A 22,199-nucleotide genomic window follows, 5' to 3' on the forward strand; every position below is an offset into this window, starting at 1 on the left:
GTAAACACAACTTAAGGTTCTGAAGGTGGTGTCATTTTCTTTTCATATGGATCAGATCCTCTGATAATGATGGAAGGTCAGGTGTCCTACAAGGAATATCTGAATATTGTTGCTGATCAAGTCCCTCCTGCAATGTTGACTTTATATCCAGCCAGTGATGGTTGTTTCATGGATGTCAGTGCTACTGTCCATTGCACAAGAATTGTTGAGCAGTGGTTATTCGGACTTTGTGGTGGCCAGGGAAGATGGTGAAGTCACTGTCATGCTCACTAAACCATTGCTCGACAATACATTTTCAACGAACCCCATTGAATATGTATGGAAAGTGACTGTTTGACACTTTTTCTCTTTACGTTATTTGTTTGTTTACTGAAGTAACAAATGTGAGGGAATAAAAATGTAGTATTTCATCAAAGGTATAACGAGTTTTATGAAATGAATAAATAAATATTACAAGCATAATTCCATCAAATTTTTTTCACCTATGGATCAAACGAACACTACTACGGGTGCTTAGAATACACTGTTGCATAGGTGAAAGTTAAAAAAGAGTAAGGAATGTAAATTTGTGATTTCCACATTGGATGGCTGCCAAGACGCCCACCTTAAAGAGAACCTTAAGTACAAGCGCCATTTTAACAACCGGTTCGCCGAACTCAACAAAAAATTAGGTATCGGTTCTGCCGAACCGGTGCGTGTTAACTGGCTGAATTCCACCACTGGTGATGATTGATAGAAAACTGAAATTCAGGGAGCATATTGCAAAGGTTGTGAAGGTAACCCAGAGGATTGCTGCAATACTGAGTAGGACGATGACCTGCAGAGATAAAAGAGTTATCATTCCATTGTATAATACCCTGATCAGACCACACTTAGACTATTGTCTCAAATTTGGTCCCCAGGATTTGAAAGGGAAAAATTAACTATGGAAAGGGTACAGAGGTGGATAACAAAGATGGTTTCAGGACTGTAAAATATCAGTTATGAGGATCGGCTGAGGGAATGTGGACTGCAGAGTTTGGTGAATAGAAAAAGGAGAGGTGATATGATCGAGACTTTTAAACTGTTGAGAGGCAGTTACAGGGTGGACATTGGGGAGTTCTTCTGCTTGGTGGAACAGCAGGAAAGAGCGGAGACAATGGGCCATCCCTGGAAGTTACAAAAGGAGGTTGTGAGCAAGAGGGTGAGGAGTGGTTTATTTGCATGGTTGCATGGAGGGTGGTTGAACTGTGGAATGCATTGCCTGATAGAGTGGTGAGAGCAAGAACGGTCAATGAGTTTAAGGAGTGGTATGATAGACTTTGTGTTTCCTAAGAAGGACCTCCCACGATGAGTCTCTTGACTCCATTGAGGCTTGAATAATAATAATAACAATAATAATAATTAAAGCAGAAAATGGAAATTATGTTTAAAAGAAGTCAATTTTTAAAAATTTGCATATTTTTCTATTTCTGCAATATAGCATACTGTATCATGGACCATGGTATAATAATATATCCCCAAAAATATTGTGTATTTTATAAAGAGATTAAAAAAACATTTAATGGAATACATGCAATTTACAATAATCAGAGAGCACGTATTAAAGATAACATATAATAAGGCAACCTCAACTTTTTTTTAATGTCTAGAAATTACACTGCATATATTTTTAACATATTACTCATATTAACATTTTATTAATGAGTAACAACTTATCTTAATTATGGCCAATAGTATCTCGAAACCTCTTATTATGCCTTTTTCAATTATTTTGTTATAAACATATGTATCATCTATAAATATTAAACATATGATATATCCCTGTCTGTCTTTTGGAAATGTTTCAAGTAGCTAACATAAGCTTTGGTATTGTTCCACTTCACAAAGGTGATGACAGGACTATAAATTATAAGCTAATATGTGTATTAGGAGTTATAGTTAAGGTATTGGAGAGTTTGGTGAGAGATAGGATACAAAAATCACAGTGGCATTTTTTTTTTTCTCTTAACTGCATAGGCTTGTTAAAGAGAGATTATGTTTTACCAACTTGTTCATGTACTATAATAAGGTGATGAATGTATTTGACAAGGGAGATGTATACACAGTGGTATACTTGGATTTTGTTAGTAACTAAACTGAAACAAATGAGACTGGATGATAGATTAGTGATTTGGATTGGCAAATGGCTCTCAGGTAGGTATCAGAAAGTTGTTGAAAGTTTTTTTATTTGGTTATACTATAAATTATATATGGCAAGAAATTATATTCTTGGTTTCATCCTTTATGAGTTACTTGTATATAGAGGCTAATGACTTCACATCAATTCCCTTAGTATCCAATAATGCAACGCACATATCCTTACAAATGTATAATGCTATGCAGTATGGGAAGGGCTGCAACCCAGACCAGTTTCACTATATAAGTGAAGAGAAGTCTACAAAAACTCAGATGACCCCCAGATCACTCTGAACTCAGCAAGTGTGAGTGACTTGAGGGATCATTTTACTCAGCAGTGGACCCACTCAGGGATACGACTGAGACTTTTAATTTGTATAGGGTTATTGCCAGGTTAATTATTATTATTACTATTCATGCTTGTATGGGTCCACGCGGTTAGCCTAGTGGCTTAGTGCTTTGCAACCACATGACTGGGGAAGATTGTCCTAGGTTCGATTCTCGTCGATGACGTGAGGAGCTGAAGGATCTTCCTCAGCCATGGCCAAGTTAGCGGGTCTTGGGCGTGGACAGCAAGGTTTTTTCCACCAGTTTATCTGGCATTTTTCATTCCGCAAGCAGGCAAACCGACCCCGTGAACATACAGGGATACAGCCAGGAATACTTTGAGGCATAGGGGTGCCCATTTTATCCTCATATTTCGGTTACGAAATCCAAGCATGCTTGGACGGTTGTGGGCTTTAAAGGCCTGTTAAAGCCACTGAGATAGATGCTTGTATGGAGTCAAAGACTCATCGCGGGAGATCCTTCCTAAGAAACACAAAGTCTATCATACCACTCCTTAAACTCTTTAACAGTTCTTTGATCTCACAACTCTATCAGCCAATGAAATTGCATGGTTCAACCACCCTCCATACAAACAAACCACTCCTCACCCTCCTGCATACAGTTTCCTTTTGTAACTTCCAGGGATAGACCCTTGTCATCACTCTTTCCTGCTGTTCAACCAAGGGAAAGACCTCCCCAGTGTCAACCCTGTAACCACCTCTTAACAGTTTAAAAGTCTCAATCATATCACCTCTCCTTCTTCTATCCACCAAACTCTGCAGTCCACATTCCCTCAGCCAATCCCCATAACTAACATTGTAGAGTCCTGAAACCATCTTTGTTATCCACCTTTGTACCCTTTCCACAGTTAGTTTCTCCCCTTCAAATCCTGGGGACCAACTCTGAGAATAATAGTCTAAGTGTGGTCTGATCAGGTTCTTATACAACGGAATGATAACTCTTTTATCTCTGCAGGTCAGTGTCCTCATTATTGCAGCAATCCTCTGTTTCCTTCACCACCTTTGCAATATGTCCCCTATATTTCAGGTTTCTATCAATCATCAACCCCAGATCTCTTGTCTCCCCTACTTCCTCCAGTATAGCTCCTCCCATAGAGTATGCAGCGTCCCATCGATGTGTCCCAAACCTCAAGACCTTACATTTTGCTGTATTAAACTGAAACCCCCATTCATTTGCCCGTCTAGCTTATTCAAATCCACTTGCAGGGCTACCATATCTGCACTATTACTAATAACCCTTCCCAGCTTCGGATCATCTGCAAACAACTGAATATCCCCCTGCAATTCACTGACAATGTCACTGATATAAAGGTTAAACAATATAGGTCCCAGTACTGAGCCCTGTGGGACCCCACTTGTATCCCTCTGCCTCCTTGAAAGTGCCCCACCATACACAACTCTCTGATACCTATCGGACAGCCATTCCTGAATCCAGTTGACCAACCTAACATCCAGACTCATGTGCTGCAACTTAAATATCTGCTTAACATGTAGCACCCTGTCAAATGCCTTTGCTAAGTCCAAGAAAATGGCAGTATATGCCTTTCCCTCATCTACTGCTCTTGTAATTTTATTACAAAAGTCTAGCATATTGCAAAAACAAGAGCACCCCTTCACAAATCCATGTTGACTCTCACAGATAACATTACCCTCATCTGTCCAATGCTGTATACAGTCCCTCACTAATTTCTTCAAGATCTTAACAACTACTGATGACACACAAACTGGCCTATAATTAGACACTTCCAGTCTGCTGATGCCCTTATGCAATGGCACTATCTTACCTTCCTTCCATTCCCTGAGCACCTTTCCTGCAGCCAGACTTTCACTGAAAAGCCAGATCAAAGGTGCTGTAAGTTCTTTAGCACATTCTCTCAAAGCTTGTGGTTAAATACCATCCAGTCCGACAGCTTTATTGACATCCAGAGTACTAAGTATTTGGAACACACTCTCCTGCTGCACCTCTAAACCTCAAACCTGCCCTATCCCTCTAGTATTAAAATTTACTCTTCCAGGATACAATACTCCAATAAAGTGTTCATTGAACAATTCCACTATGTCCTCTGCATCAGTCACTCTATTCCCATTTTTATCCCACAATGTCATTCTTCTACAGTCGTTTCTCCTCCTACTGGCCACATAGCTAAAAACTTCCCTAGGATTTTCTTTGGATCTTAATACCAATCTCTTCTCATACTCCAGTTTTGCCTTCCTTACCACACCAGTAACTCTCCTGGCCTGTGTCTTATATTCTTCATGAATCTTCTCTTCACCTGTCTCCTTATATTTCTTCCATAGCCTCTTTTTGCATGCAGTTCCTGTTTAATATTATTTGTCATCCACTTTACTCCAAATTGTGTCCTCTTCTTCACTCGTGGAATACAGCTTACTATTGCTGCTAACAAATATTCCTTCACAATTTCCCAAGCACTAATGATATCCAGGTCTTCCAATTCCTCCCTCTATGAAACTTCCAGTCAACGTCTAAGACTATTATAATCACCTGCTTTATAATTCCACATACATTCCCATCTCTTTGGTACTCCTGCATGTCTATTCATTTTCCAAGTCAAAACCATATGGTCACTCCCTCCAACTGGTGGGAGAGATGTCATCTTAGTTATTATTAATTCTTCTGATGTTATGACCAAATCCAAAACCATTGAACCTCTTGTTCCCTCTATTACATGTTGCCTAAGACATTTGTCCCTCCAGAATTCTAGAAATTCCATTTCCTTATTGCTACATGCATCTTCCTCTCCCCAATTTATACTGCTGTAGTTAAAATCTCCCATAACAATCATTCTTCTTGCATTTTCCAAACTCAACTGTCTAAACATCTCCTACTCCCCACCATCTGTGCTCCTTGGTCTGTAGCAACACCCCACTAAATATCCTGTCTTGCCCACCTCTACTTCACACCATACGCTTTCAAAATCATGAGTGTCACGGCCTTCCAAAGCCTCCACTCTTAGAGGACATTATAATGTGGAAGAAATTTTTCATAGAATTGGAAAGGAGTATAACAAGGGAATATCTCAGGATGCTGTATAAGTAGGATATGAACAGAGTTTATAATGAGCATATATATGCTCATTCTTTGCATGGAGAGTAGTTGGTGAGTGGAATGCATTGTCTGACATTGTGGTGAATGCAGATACACTGAATGCATTTAAAGCATGAATTGATGGGATTTGTACCTTGCGTGATGAGCCTTTTGACTCCATGGAGTTCTGATGCTAGTAACAATACATGCTGAATTACATGACATTCACTATCCTTGGTTCAGGATGAGATTGGTTAACATTATGATGAGGCACCTAGGGTTATGAAAGAAACAATACACGTTGAATTACATGACATTCACTATCCTTATTTCACGGTGTGATTGGTTAACATTATGGATGAGGCACCTAGGGTTAGGAGAAGGGAGTATTATGTCTAATTTTGTGGCATGAAAAGCCTTGTTTTCAAGAAGAAAAATACTGCAACCTGGGCATAAGACTTTGGGAAGGGGAAATTCAGTTTATGCAATAATCATGTTAGAACAGGGCAGAGAATTTCGATGATCAGGTAATTGTTAAAACTGGATATAATGGACTTCAGAATATTGATTTTTTAGATTTTTTTTTCTAATGGCAAATAATGGTTCAATACTCATATAATTGATAAAACTGCAAACAGTATATAAAATAATCAATCTTCATGCAGCAGTTTATAGTTTGGAAAGATCAGATAATCATGTAGCTCAAAGCATATGAAACTGAAAATTGTATTAAATACATATACACAAATGCTTTTATAAAAATAATTTCATGACAGAAAGCAAATGGAATATGTTTAAAAAAAAGAGACTGACTTACCTTAACCTGTAAGTTGTCATCAATATATTCTGTGAGGCATTTATCATCAGGAGAAGGCGTTCTTTCCCCAGGAAATCTTTTTGATCTCAAGAGCTCTGCTTATAAATACAATATAAAAAAAGGAATTTTGATAAGGTTTAAAAAATTTTAATTATGCTGTAATAGTAGCTGAGGATAATTTTTATTCAGAACTCAAAGCGATCTGGCTACATTAAGTGGTATCATAAAATTTATACATAATCAGCAAACAAATGTACAAGGATTAAAATGAAGTAATTGTAATTAATTTTGTATGAGGTGCTAGTCAAAAGTTCAGGGAATTTGGCCACAGAGAGAGAGAGAGAGAGAGAAAAAAACACTCACCCTAACTCCTAGTTTCCACTGTCTCCTCTGAAGTAGTCCCCTTGGGCATGTATTCAGCAATACCTGAATACTTGCCCAAAGCATATGCATAAAATATAAGCATATGCCCAAAGCATAAAGCAGTTTTTCCATGTTTCCAAGCATTACTGATAGTCCTCAAGTGTGACTATGTTTTTCAGCTCCTGCAATTCTGCCTGGATCTCCCCAATTATGTCAAAACAACACCCTTTCAGCTGGAATTTCACCTTGGAGGACAGGAAAAAGTTGCACAGGCCAAGTCAGGAAAATAGCAGGAGGGGGGGGGGGATGATGAATGACTGTCATGTTTTTGGAAGGCAGAAAATGTCAGAGTGATGTGCGGGTGGGTGAGATGCAGGGCCGTTGCCAGATTAGATCGCAACCTGAGGCAAACAATTAAATATCATCCCTGATGGATTATAAGACAAAAATATAATAAATTCTCCAATTGCTATTTTGTTTTTATTACAAGAGAAACATTAATGCAAAACAATTACATAATAATATTGATTAAATGTTTGCTCTACGGGGATATCGCACAATAAAATTATTTATAAGCTCTTTTAGATTTAAATTATAAGCTATGTCTGCCTCTTTCAATATAGTTGCTAGACCAACCAATCTTTCTTGGGTCATTGCTGTATGCAAATAATTTTTAATCAGTTTACGCTTGGAAAAACTTCTTTCCATACTAGCTATGCTAATAATTCCTGTTAGCTTAGCGACAGCAATATGGCTAACCTACCACAACATAGCTGAACGAGAGCCCTTGAAGCAGTGGCGTGAGGCAGGGTGCCTCTATGCTACACCCTGTCGACGGTACGGTGAGATGTTATAGTGAAGAACCCAGTCATCGTTCTTCTATTTGTCTGGACATTTGTGATGAATGCTCCCATAGCCACTTCAAAACCTCACAGTAAAGCTTTCCTCTGACAGTTTTTTTTTTTTGGTGGGGGGAATTCCTAGTGGCCAATTGGATTAACTGGATCACTGCTGTGAATTTGATGTGCTTTATTTGGCTGGCGAATTTGATAACTTCCACTGCAATGATTACTGCTTTGTCTCAAGGTCATAACAGTAAACCAATGATTCATTACTGGTTGAAAGTTTAAGCCAAATTTGATGCAGATTCTTTGATCCTTAAAATCTCCCATTTCAGTCAGAGAAGAAAATCTCTGAACTACTAAAACACAATGTTACAAAATGCAAGTAACCCAAGAATGCAGCCTCTCAGCTTGCAAGCAGAGGGTACTGCTTGCCCTTTATATCAGCAATAGATCATACTACAACCAGTTCATGCTTGCACTATTCAAATTCCTTGAACGTTTGGGTAGTACCTCGTATGTTACAAATACAGCTTTTAATATAGCATATTAAAATAATTACAAGTTCATTTCAAGTATTCAGTTATTTTTTTTTTTTAGTCTCAAGTGAGTCTACAAATTAATTTAGATGGATGAGTCTTTATATTATACTGTTATAAAGGAGATAAATAATTTGCAAGGGTAAAGAAATAGCTTTCTTCCTGATAGTGACATCCTTCATTCTGAAGTTGATTGCAAGGGCACACATATACACAACATTATGACTTTTTTTTTTTGTGTGTATATATATATATATATATATATATATATATATATATATGTGCAGCACTTCTTTTGGGATGGTATTGCATATTGGCACCTTTATGAAGAGAGACGTGTTACATATAGATGTAGTACAATTAGGAATTTCTAATATTTAGTCATTTTAACACATTTACCTAGTATGCAAATAAACTTACTTATTAAATGAAATTTATATTTTTCATGTTTGTTAAGATATTTACTACAAAAATTTTTTAATAATAGTTATCATATACATTTTATTTACTTTTTATATATTTGTCAATAAATTTATGCTTAATAAACTATGTGTTATGTATTCAATTTTAGAACTGAGAAAACAGTTTTCTCAGTTTCTCAAACCTAAGAATGCCTAAGCATCAAAATATCTATCAAGTGAATATGATGATGGACGACACATTGCCACCAGCAAAATCAAACAACAAAACCCAAGGCAAGCATAAGAACACCCAGCTACAAAAGGAAGGAAGATCTGGGCAAAAATACAGGGTCCTAAGACCCTAGCACTTGCAGAAAGAGAGGAACCTATTGAATTGAAAGAAGATTCCATAATAAGAGGTATACTTAATGAGAAAGTAAAGAAAGCATGTTAAGACCCTAGCACTTGCAGAAAGAGAGGAACCTATTGAATTGAAAGAAGATTCCATAATAAGAGGTATACTTAATGAGAAAGTAAAGAAAGCATGTTAAGACCCTAGCACTTGCAGAAAGAGAGGAACCTATTGAATTGAAAGAAGATTCCATAATAAGAGGTATACTTAATGAGAAAGTAAAGAAAGCATGTTTTCCAGGTGTGAAGTTGCTTGTATACAGAAGGGAGAAGTGAAGGATGAGTAGTTAGGCTAATGTACTGGTTTAAACTCATTATTAGGCTTAATGGAATGAATACAGCAAAAAAAAAAAAAAAGAAACAATTAAACACATTAATAGATCCTATATTTTCTCTCAATCACAGAGACGTTATCAAGGATACAATCTTAAAATTGTAAAAAACTACACACAAAAACACTTAAAACAATAAGTGGAAAAAAGTTGGATTAAAAACCTAAAGTCCTATGAGTGGCATCTCCTATCAGTGATATTGGCTAGCTTTATGTTGGGCATGGATGCTTAAGAATTAAAGTTTATCAAATCTTAAGAAATTTAATGCAACCTTGTTTATTAAGGTGAGGTTGGTTTTCAAATCTGCTGCTGATTCTAAGAAAACTATATTTCAAGTTTCATTGTGGTTTTCATCCCCCCCCCCCCATTTGATTCTGTGCAAGGTATACAAGGCATGGCAATTTATACCTGACTGATCACAGTTAAGTGGCAAATGTATTTCTTGTGTCCTTCTAGAGCAGATGTTGATAGACCTTTCACTTTGATCATAATAAGATAATTTCCAAGAAAAAAGGAACCCTGTGAACATCTGAAACATGGAGGGAGTGGATTCTTATGAGAACAGTTAAGGTCAGTCAGCTTCAGATGAGGTTTGAAGGCAGTTCAGAGATTATGTTATTATTATTAACACCAGACTTCCAAGGAGTCAAAAAAAGACTAATCACGGGAGGTACATACTGCTACATACAAAGCTCATCAACTCTGCTTTAAACTCATTTTATGTATCTGCATTCACCATGCTGTCAGGAAAAGCATTCCATTCACCAAGCACTCTCCATGCAAAGAACCTTCTCCTTATGCTGCTGCTCACACCCACTTTATACTGTTTCCTGGAGAGTCCCATTGTTCTATCCTCTTTTCCCATTCTATGAAAAATTTCTTCCACATTAACTCAGTAATAACCCCTCTACCATATCACCTCAATCATACCCCCCCCCCTTTTCCTATTCTTCATAAGGCTTTGCAAATCCCTTAATCTGTCTTCATGTCCCACATCCATAAAATCCAGTTAGCACCTTAGTGAGTCTTCTCTGGACCTTACCAATTCTTACAACTTACAACTTCATTAGCATGAGGATATAGTGGACAACCAGAGGATCAACTCTGCACACAATAATCTGGAACCAGAATCTCTTTATTTCTGCATGGTAAGGTCCTCTGCATCATTGCTATAATCTGATATGATAACTTCGCAACTTCTGGAATGTGACCTCTAAATTTTAGGTACTTATCCGCCACTACTCTAAGGTCTCTTATCTCTCTTCAATCTCCTCTAGAATTTCTAGAATATGCAATATGCTTTGAATCATATTGTTGACCACTCATACAATCTATTCAAATCTACATGCAAGACCAAAACATCTGCTTGATTCCTTATCACTTCCCCAGTTTTATATCATCTGCAAACAGTAGTGTATCTCCAGCTAATCTCATTCCAATATCATTAATATCCAAGTTAAATACCAGTGGTCTCAAAACAGACCCCTGTGGCACACTACTAGTAACTTTCCTCTTCAAGGATACTGCACACCCATATGCAATATGCTGATACATACTTGACAGCCATTCACCTATCTAACTCACTAATCTATCATCCAGTCCAGTCTGCTTCAGTTTAGTGGTTTGTGGTTTGGGAATCCATCAAAAGTTTGCAAAATCCAAGTATGCTACTGTATATACATTTCTCTTGTCCAATACATTTGTCACTTTGTTATAGTACATAAGCAAGTTTGTAAAACATGACCTCCTTTTAACAAACCATGATGGCAAGCAGTTGAAAGTCACCAACTGCTACAATATCTTAACTATAGCTCCATATATACAGATTGGCATTAATTTGTAGCCTTGATGTTATCACCACCTTTGTAAAGAAGGACAATTTTACCATTTTTTCCAATCCTTTGGGACTTGTGCTGTGGCAAGAATCTTATTAAACAGGTAAGCCAAGAGTGACACCAGCCATCTGGAACATTCCTTTAAGAAAAGTGATGACATGTCTTCAAGTCCTATTGTTTTATTGACATCTAGCTGTCTTAACTCCAAATAGGACACCCTTTTTTCTCAGTTTACAGAAAACCCACCCACACTAGCAGATATATACATAATTCCAATCATCCCCCCAACCCCAAGAATATCATATCATTATCCTTGTCAACAGAGCCTCCAAGCTCTGTTCTACTCAGGTTTCCCTTTCGGCTTAACTCTCTTGTCTAATAATTACAATGCCAAAAAGATTATAGCAAACTGGTTGTTTCTCCCATTTTTTCACATTTCTCACATTGTTTGTTCCATCTATTCCCTCTCAACATACAGACTAAATAATGCTATTACTATTCCCTATATGTGGGGCATGTCAGAAAAAATAGCAAGAAGGCTTGGTGGTCGAATGGTTAGCATATCTGCTCTCCAGCCAAAAGGCTGCAGGTTCGAGTCCTGCTGTGGGCATGGATGTGTGTGTGATTGTCTCTGAAAATACTAGTGGTGATAGTGGGTGGTAGATGGCGTTGGTGTAGCTGGTGGAGACAGAGTGGTGTAGAGTAGGTGCCCTCCCTCGATGAGTCTTTGAACTCCCTGGAGGTGTAACATAATAATAAAATATAATCTCTGTACTACTTTCAAACTTCATCTGAAGCTAGCTGCCTTTGTCTGCATTCCTAAGGATACACTACAATTCTTCTTTATTCCAGGAGTTTACAAGGTTTCGTATTATTGCAAATTATCTTATAAAGGTCAACCAGGGAAAGCTTGAACATATGCTTACAAGAAAACAAACAATACGTTCAGTGCCATAAACTATGGTCAGTCAGATCTAGCTGACCATAACTTGCCCTTGGATATCTTGCACAATCCAATGGGGAAAAAAATATTATTTAAAAATAATTTAAAAAAACTACTATGCTTTACTGTAACAAATATAAACTTGAAAGAGTTTTTCATAGAATTGGCAGCAGATACACATTGAAAAACCATCCTAATATTAATAAACAGGGTTATCTTAAATTTAGATATGAGAAACTTTAATGCTTAGGCCTCCCACTCAACAGCTAAGGCTGGCTAATAGCACCCAGAGAGGATACTCTCACAGAACTTTAGGCTTTAAGTCTAACTTTTTTCCACTTATTTGTTTTGAGTGTTTTTGTGTGTGCTTTTCTTACAATTTTAAGATTGTCCATTGACAATTTACAGAGACATCAGTCTCTGTGAATTGTCAAACATTATAGGCATCAGTGAGACCTGATTGACACACAATGATATAGTTACACAGAGAGAGAGAGGGAGAGAGAGAGAGAGAGAGAATATTATTATTATTATTTGACACCTCCAGGGAGTCCAAAGACTCATTGAGGGAGGGCACCTGCTCTACAACACTGTCTCCACCACTCAATCCACTAAATGACCACAACTACCAATGCCATCTACCGTCGACCACCACCACTAGTTTTTCCACAGACAATCACAAAACATCCATGCCACAGTGGGATTTGAACCTGCAGCCTTATGGCTGGACAGCGGATACGCTAACCACTCAGGCCGGCACGAATATAAAGGGTACTGTATTTTTAGGGAAGATAGAGGGAACAAGGCAGAAAGCAGGTTTTCTTTTTCTTTTTTTTGTGATGATAGTTGAAAATTCAACCAACAAAAGCAGAAATTAAGGAGGGTATTGCATCTGAAGGATATGATTCATTTGAAGTTATCTAGAGTGAGAGATTAATCAGACAAAACATATTGTGGGTTGCTGCTATTGACCAGTGGGGGTAGGGAGGGGGGCCTATAGGAAGATGAATGCCATGCATCAGATTAGCATAATGAATGCAGGCCAAGCAATTATTATGGGAACATGGACTGGAGGGAGAAAAGAAGGTATGGCAAGATGGAATTGAAATTTAGACAGTCACTAAGGAAAAACATGTCTTGCATGGGAGCAGTGGTCTGAGAGTACTGGATCTAGTATTAGCATCAGAAAATGTATCCATAACCAAGTTAAACACTGCCTCCAATCAAGGAAGGTAACCATGCAGATCTGTTTCTGGGAGATTGCTAAAAATATGTAGAATTCTTATTCAAGAAAGGGTTTATGTTGAACTATAAACCTGTAATTATGACAGATTTAGGAGGCAGCTTAGAGCAATGCCATGGCTTGAGAAGCAACAAGGAAAGGGCATCAGTAGTGCATGGGAAGTTGCAATTATTTGACAGAAGCAGTACCAACTGCATAAAGATATGTGGAGGGAATATAAAGAAAAAAAGGTTATCAGCATACTCATAAGCAGTACAAAATATAGGTAAGAAGATCAAATAATATGGTAAGAAAGGTCAAATCAGATTATGAGAGAAAATTAGCTAAGTAGACCAAAATAAATTACAAGAGTATTTTTGCTATATTGCAAATAAGATGAAGAATGATGATTAGTATTATTATTACATGACGCCTCCAGGGAGTCCAAAGACTCGTCAAAGGAGAACACCTCCTCTACAACTCTCTGTCTCCATCACTCAATTCACTAACTACAACGAACCGCAATTATACCAATGCCATCTACCGTCCATCACCACCACTAGTGGTGGTGATGGACCATTTTATTTACAACACTATGATTTGCTTGCATCTTGACTACAGATTTGGTCATCTGGGTGTCTTGGGGTTAGGAGGTGGTGGTCACGGCCACTGCAGGCAGGTGTGCAAGTTGCATGCTGCACAAAGGAGCCAAAAAAAAAAGGGGGGGGGGACAAAATTAAGTTTAAAAAATCAATTCTTCATTCCAAACACCATTACATGTGTGTTTGCTTACCTCAGATTTCACTTCTCCTGAAACAAGTGCTGTACGTATATCAATTCAGAGAAACTATACATATTGTGCAATTTGAAACTATCAGCACTGCTGACATCTTCTGGTGAGCATACTGCTGCACTTCCAGGAATCCCCATCTAATAGTACAAGCTGAGTTGAGTCTTCTTTTATGCAGATACACATCAACATTCTTCCATCTTTCTATTGGTTCTCTAAGTTGAAACTTATGTAGTCATCTGAACGTGATATTTGGTTGTTGAAATACTGGAACGTTCACGATAACATCTGCAAAAACTGTGTGAAATATTTTTTTGCTGTACAGCGTTGACTGTGATTGGAGCTCTCTGCTGTTGTGGCATTTGTGAAAGTATAGCCAGATTTTCAAGAACAGTAAGTAAAAAAATATACAAGATTTTTTCGTTTTGATAAATTTATTTTAACATTTACATTTGTTTAAAAACTTTTTGCACATTTTTATCAAGGGGAGGCACCAAAAAACTTCTTGTACAAAGGTGCCTTACATGTCAGCAGCAGTACTGGTGGTGGTGTAGAGGACTCAAAGACAAGTGACCAAGCTGGAACTGGAACTCTGTGAACTACTCTCTATGAGGATAGGTTGAAGGTACATGGATTGCCAAGCTTAGTTAATAGGCAGAAAAGAAGAGACATGATAGAAACTTATAAGACATGAAAAGGGTTCTATAAAACTGACAAAAAAGAAATATATGAATACATTACAAACAGAGAGAGAACTAGGTGGGGGTCAACCCTGGAAGTCACATAAGAGTGGTTAGTAAAGGTGTACAGAGTAGATTTTTTTTTTCTTAGAAAGTGGTGTACGAGTGGAATGGACTGACAGAAGTAGTTGTGAGTGCTCTGACAGTGACTAGGTTTAAGAAAGTATGATGGTTATTGTATAGGTCTTGTGTAGGTCTTCCACAATGAGTCTTCTGACTCTATGTAGATACCTATGTAATATTAGTGTTACATTTAATGATATCAGGTAATTGCAAGCATTTTCTCTTACACTGCTATTGACTATGTGCCTTCCATACTAAAAATAGGATCCTATTCCTTAACACCTTATTTCTAGTCCACTTATTTCTCCAAGTGTGAGAAAAATTTTAAAGAGTGCTTATAACATATAGATTTCAATCGTTAGACTACTAGGACTCAAAACCATATCTGATAGAGGTTTTTCATCCTAAAACAATCATTCTGTAAAAATACTATCTCCATATTTTAAGAATTTTATGTTATAAGAGTGCAGTTTCATCAATGGACTCTAGACCTGCCCAAATATTATTTATGTTAAATGACTAAACAAATGTTACAAGTTTTTGACCTCTCCAAAATTAGGAAAAATTTTCTCATTGATCTCTCCCTTTCTTTTTAAAGACAGGTTTCCGTCCTTGTGACTGTAAAAATTTGGATACCAGAGTGCACTATCATACCATACCATATTTGGATACCATAGTCCTCTATGGATACCGTATTCCTCTGTCCACTGTGTATGAATAGTGTCTTGTCTCTTTCCTTTTTTATACACAGTACATGTATATTATTATTATTAATTATTATTAATAATAATAAATAATGACACCTCCAAGGAGTCCAAAGACTCATCGAAGGAGGGCACCTACTCTACAACTCTCTATCTCCACCAACTTGGAAGTAAGCAGATTCTTGTTCCATCATATAAGATCCTGATTAGGCTACATATGGACTACTGCGCACAGATTTGGTCATCTGGTTTTCAAAAGGACAAAGAGATGTTGGAGAACTTGTAGAAGTAAGGAGATTCTTGTTCCACTGTATAAGATCCTGATTAGGCTACATATGGACTACTGCGCACAGATTTGGTCACCTGGTTTTCAAAAGGACAAAGAGAGAGGGTCCAGAGATGAATTACTAAGGTAGTTTCTGATCTATGGAATGTCGAATATGAAGAAAGGTCGAGAAGATGCAATTTACAGAGTCTAGTGGATAGGAGGAAGAGGGGTGATATGAAAGAGACCTACAAGTTAGTAAGGGGTTGTTATAAATTCAGTGTTGGAGAGGCTTTACAGAAAATGGTGGGAGATCGTGGGAGAACCAGAGGTCATCCCTGGAAGCTGTATGAGCAGGGGAGTGAGAAGCAGGATTTTTGCATACGGAGTTGTGAATGATTGGAATGCCTTGCCCGAGAGGGTGGTGTCTGCAGAGAATTTGAGTGTGTTTAATGTGCAGTATGATGAGCTGTGTGTGTATCACTAAACGACTTCCTAGATGAGTCTTTGACTCCATGGAGTCTTGGGATAATAATAATAATTATTATTGGTATAGTTCTTAATAATAATTAAGAACTATACCAACTGTATAGATCCCCACTACTAACTGATCTAATCAGAACTTGCAAACTGGGATGGTTTGGACATATGGAAAGCGTGGGTGAGGATATAATGGCTAAACATGCATTCAAGATATGGCCCGATGGAAGGCAATCTTTAGATTGGTATCCATCAGGCCTTATCTTGAATGCTATGAGGATAGCATCCAAGAAAGACTTTAGCTGAGATGGAAATCCTGGATTGGACTAGAAGAGGTCAAGACAAAATATAGAAGAACATAGAAGAATTGCAGAGATAACACAATGGGTTCAGTAACTAGAAGGAGATGATGATGAACTTTGTTTCCCAGTGTGAAACCACTGCCTTGCTTACCGGAGGCCTGAAGTGGCTTGAAAAAAAGTACCACATTTGGTTTATAGAGTGGGGTGTCTCGGTTATCTAACTTTAGCTCATCTATGGTGCTAATGTGTTATAGATTCATATAAACAAAAAAGTTCTTATTGTTGTCTAGAACAGAGGAGTTCAGCTTAGCAAATATTCTTCTTCGATGTCTCTCTCTCAAGTTCTTTCCAACTGCTATCTTACAAATGTCTAATGTTTTTAAAATATATATATATTTTATCTCTCTTCTTAAGTACTTCTATGAGCTATACTGACATATGAGACTATTTGTGCACTGTAAAAAAATTAAACAGGCCATAAATATTACTGTATACCTAGTCTAGCCGTAAATACTGTTACAACTTAAACAGCTCATAAACCTTTCATCTATGAGTAAATCATTTACAGCTTTCAGCACATACGGGACCACTTGCATAATGTGAGCAAAAATGGGAATATTTCAAACATTGAGTGCATATAGCAGCACTCAATATTTAAAATGTCCCCTTTTTTTGCTTTCACACACAGCATCCAATGGAAATGCTGCCACTGCTGGGGTATTGTTTCTTGAAGCTACTCTCTCAAGCTCTGACCACAACTTGAAGTCCAACAGATTCAGATTGGGGACCTCCAGATGGCCAATCAGATGGTGACATATGGTCAGGTATGTTTGCCTTCAACCACTGTTGTGTGGTCCTTCCCTTGTGGAAGTTTTAACCCTTTTCTCATAGAAAGGCAAATTAGATATCCCTGATATGTCATCTCCCTACCAAACTATCACTGACATGAGCTGATGACCTCTCTGAATCCTAAGTGCTATGGCATGTGCTGTGAGACCATCCAGGGCATATACCCAATCATTTTGGCAGTTAAATGACTCTTCAATGGTGAAAATCTTTTTATCTGTAAAGAGGACATCGCTGTTGTTTTTGTACCACGGAGAAGTTCCTTTGATTTTATCACCCTCTGCTGCATAAGCTGTGGTGTTAGGAAGTGACCAACAGAACAATGATAGGCTCTCACCCCCAGGTGATCAGTTAGTACACGTGACATCATTCTCTGCAAAACATTCATCTCTCATGACATTACTTTTCTGCATTCTCACAGTATTACAGTGGAGGAATGCCTTTACAGCCCTCACAAGCTGTTGTGTTCTAACAGTCTGTTCTTTGGCAGTCAGATACATCTTCTATATTATTATAACAGTAAATAGTCTGATACACAAACATCCTACTGATCCCCAGTGTTTTTAGCATGTTGAAAATAACAGGTGGCTGCATTTCAACCTTGTGAAGTGTTAGTACAGCTATACTGTTCTGATAATCTACTCACTGCATGTTAACCCACACAGTTAGACAACTTTCTCTCTTTCTCTACTCATAAACACATGAATGTTGGTTGTGCACAGTGCCACTAAAGGAATTGGACTAGTGAAATTCCATGGGCAGTGTGTGTGTGTGTGTGTGTGTGTGTGTGTGTGTGTGTGTGTGTGTGTGTGTGTGTGTGTGTGTGTGTGTGTGTGTGTGCGCGCGCGTAGGGGGGGGTGGAATAGTATTTATGACAAGACTATGTAGATTGGGATCCCCTTTTTTATCCTAATATAAAAAAAATAAACAACATTCAGTTATCACATTCAGATATATGTACACAATTTATTACAAGAACTGTGCAATATGTGTTAATTTCAGAATGGAACAGAGCACTGACAGATAAGTGCAAGGATTTTAATGTAACTGTAAAAACAGGAAATCCATCGATGCACATTCAAAACAAAAGGAGGGAGGAAAGAAGAAGAAGAAGAAGAAGAATAACAACAACAACATAGGTAATAAGAAAATGAATGATATGCATGAGAAATAGGAGACTGAATAGTAAGGGTTGTAGCAAAAGGATAAAATGGTCATGCAAAGGTGTGATTGAAAATGTTGAGAATAGGAAAGTGGGAATGAAAACAGTGAAATATAGTCATGAGGACATACATGAAATTAATGAGAATGTAAAGATAAGAAATGGAAATGAAAATGGACTAGATGAAATTAGGAGAGAGCTAATAAGCATGCAGAATAATTTGAAGAGTGTGCAAGGTAAAGCATGATGACTGGAAAAGAAATTAGGAAGTAGAGAGAAAGGGTGATGGAAATAAAGAGGAATGCAAGAAAATCAATTAAAGGTTTGAAAGATGAAAAAAGTGAGGAGTGATGCTATTTTGCTACACTGTACTACTGACATCCCCATATACACTTGCCCATTCAAGTCCTCTTGCAAAGACAACATTTGCTCTATTTCTCATAACTCTCCCCAATTTTGCATCATCTGCAAACACTGTATATCACCATTTAAGCCTTTTCCAATGTTATTTACATACAAATCAAACAAAAATAACCCCAAAGCAAATCCCTAGGGACATCATAGTGACTTTCCTAGGGATTCTATACATAACTTGCTGATACCTATCCGACAACAAATTTCCAATAATGCACTAATCTACCATCCAGTTTCATCTATTCCAATTTAATTACCAGCTTTATATGAGTGGTTTTGGTACCATGCAGTTGGCAAAACTGTTATTCAGTGATTGTGGAAAGGAACTGTTGGGGACTAGATATGCCTAGGTCATCAGTTGGATCAGTCTTAGGAGTGGTAGCTCAGCAGCAATTTCCTCCATTCCTTCCTATCATTGGCTTTCTTCTTAATCTCCTGGTACCTCCTCAGGCCCGTGTTTTCTTTGACTTGGTCAACAAAGCTTTTCTTTGGTCTGCCTCTTCTTTTTCCTGCCATTTTGCCTTCAGTTATTCTTTTCACAAGTCCATCATGCCGAAGTATATGTCCATACCACCTATCCCTTCTAATATGTCTGCATAAAAATGTGGATGCATGTATTAGAGGTAAAAATTGTGATGTAATGACAGATAGATAGAGAGAATGATAACTCCAAAAAAAATGAAGGAGTAGTTTAATCAAGAAAGAAAAGTGTTAATCACAGAAATATATGGGGGGGGGGGATTTGGATCAAGATTCAACTGATATAGGCTCAGTAGTTTGTCATTTATATACAATAATACAGTCAGGAATAAAGGCAAGTAGTTCTTAGTATTGGTAGATGCAGTGAAACCAAAATTTGGAATAGTGAAACATGGCTAATAGATGAGGATATTGTTAGAGGAATAGAATGTGATATTCTAACTGTGATATTCCTCTAACTATGATATTCAGTTTATTCAGGGAGCTTTGAGTAAGAAGAGATATAAGTAAAACAATAAGGCAGTGCCTTGATATGAGAAACATGGAAGAGGAATCAGCAGCACATGGGAATTAGTCAAAGCATGATTAAAGGAAGCTATATCAGACTACAATCCAGAGCTAGAAGAATTAATCATGTGGGCTGAATAGCACTTTAAAGCAAGAGCTGCATAAAAAGATGATACCGTGGATCCAATATTATGAGAAGACCAATAATGAGACTCTTCTTCTTTTTTCCATAGTCCACAAAGAACTGTCAAGTAGGTATCAGGAAATATTTCTCACACAAATCTTCACTCGGTCCTTGACTGATGCTTTGCTTTCGGCTGTAAGTGAAGCATTTGTCCAAATTTTTTATATTGTCTATCCAGTTTATTCTAGATCTGCTTTTTTTTTTTTAGTTCCTAGAATAATTCCTTCAAGTATTGATTCTTTGTCTTACTTCAAAATTTGTGACATGATCAATGTATAGTAACTTTAGGAGTCATCTATAACACCTCGTTTTAAATTCTAGCAACATTTTTTTTATCTTCTTTTAGGAGGGTCCAAGTTTCACTTCCATAGAGAAGTACTGAATTAAGTAGTGTCAGTAATGCATAATCTGTATTATAAGCTTGTTATCTGTCCATAGTGGTTTTAGTTTTTTGGAGTGCTGTTGTTGCTTTTGCAATTTTTATTCCAATATTCTGTCTTGATTTTCCATGTTTATTAAAGATATTGCCTAGATATTTAAACTGATCAACTTCTTCTATGGATGTGTCCTTCAATAAGATTTTTTCAGTTTCTGTCACAGCACTTCCATCTTGGTCAGAAGCACAAATATTTGGCATTTTTTTTGATTTTTGGATAATACTTATGGTTAAGCCATATTTTTTTAAGAGTATCAGCTAACTTTGTGGTGATTACTTGAAGATTTGATTTGTTTTCTGCTAGGAGACTGATATCATCAACAAACTTTAGATGGTTTGTTCTTCTTCCTCCTACTGTCACTCTAATATCACACTTCTCCAGGGTTTCATTTACAACATATTCAAGGAAGCAGTTAAATAATATTGGTGATATTTTGCATCCCTGTCTCACTCTACTCTCCATTGGAAAGGGAGTGCTATAATTCTTCTCGAGTTCAACCATCATCTCAAAAGTACAGGGATTCAATCAGTTCGTATTATTTTGCTATGTATTCCATAAAAATAAGACTCTAGAGTACCAATAAAATTTTATTGCTAAGGAAGTAAAAAGAAGAATGATCATGGAAGAGTAACTTTAATGAATGTGAATGGTAGAAAAGTGTTGGATATACAAGAAATATTGTATATCCCTGCTTATTCAGAACTATCTTGAAAACGTTCAGTGTTTAGTTGCTGCAGCAGCATTTCTGGACTATGTAAAAAGAAATAAAAATACAAAAAAAAATTATATATATATACATACATATGTATATATATATATAAACCTTGCCCACCAAAGGTACTAATGCTATAAAAAACAGCTAAGTTGTTAAGTAACCACTTTAGTAAGATAAGGTGTATTACAAGGCATACACACATTAGTTCTCTGGATGCCAAGGGGGAACTGGACAAAAGAAGAAATATATATATGAGTAAGAAGTATAAAAGTCATTATAGGAGCTTCATTCAAATACAGTAGTAAATTGAACTGAATGGAATATTGGCATAGTGCTGAAGAAATGTACTAAACAGCTGGTAAGCCACTGACTCAGTTGTCTGAGTCTCAGCACATGCAAGATTTCTAATAAGTGGGAGGATGGCAAGATAATTCCATTATACAAAAGTAGAGCTAAAGCTGATGAAGAAAATTATAGATAAATTATTATTTGTAGTGTGATCTTTATGGTACTGGAAAGTATAGTTAGGAATACCTTCCAAAGGTGAGTAGACAATACTAGATCCTCTATACAGAACAGCACTGTTTTGTTAAAGGTCAGCCTTCTGTTAGTATTCTGTTAAGAAGAGTGACAGTAGAGCTGGATAAAAGGAATGGATATATTATTATTATAAATATATATATATGAGTAAGAAGTATAAAAGTCATTATAGGAGCTTCATTCAAATACAGTAGTAAATTGAACTGAATGGAATATTGGTATAGTGCTGAAGAAATGTACTAAACAGCTGGTAAGCCTCTGACTCAGTTGTTTGAGTCTCAGCACATGCAAATTTCCTAATAATGCCATGATATT

This window comes from Typopeltis vanoorti, chromosome 12 (genome assembly GCF_054136105.1).
Source record: "Typopeltis vanoorti isolate ZY-2024b chromosome 12, IOZ_Tvanoo_1.0, whole genome shotgun sequence".
Lineage (NCBI taxonomy): Eukaryota > Metazoa > Arthropoda > Arachnida > Uropygi > Thelyphonidae > Typopeltis > Typopeltis vanoorti.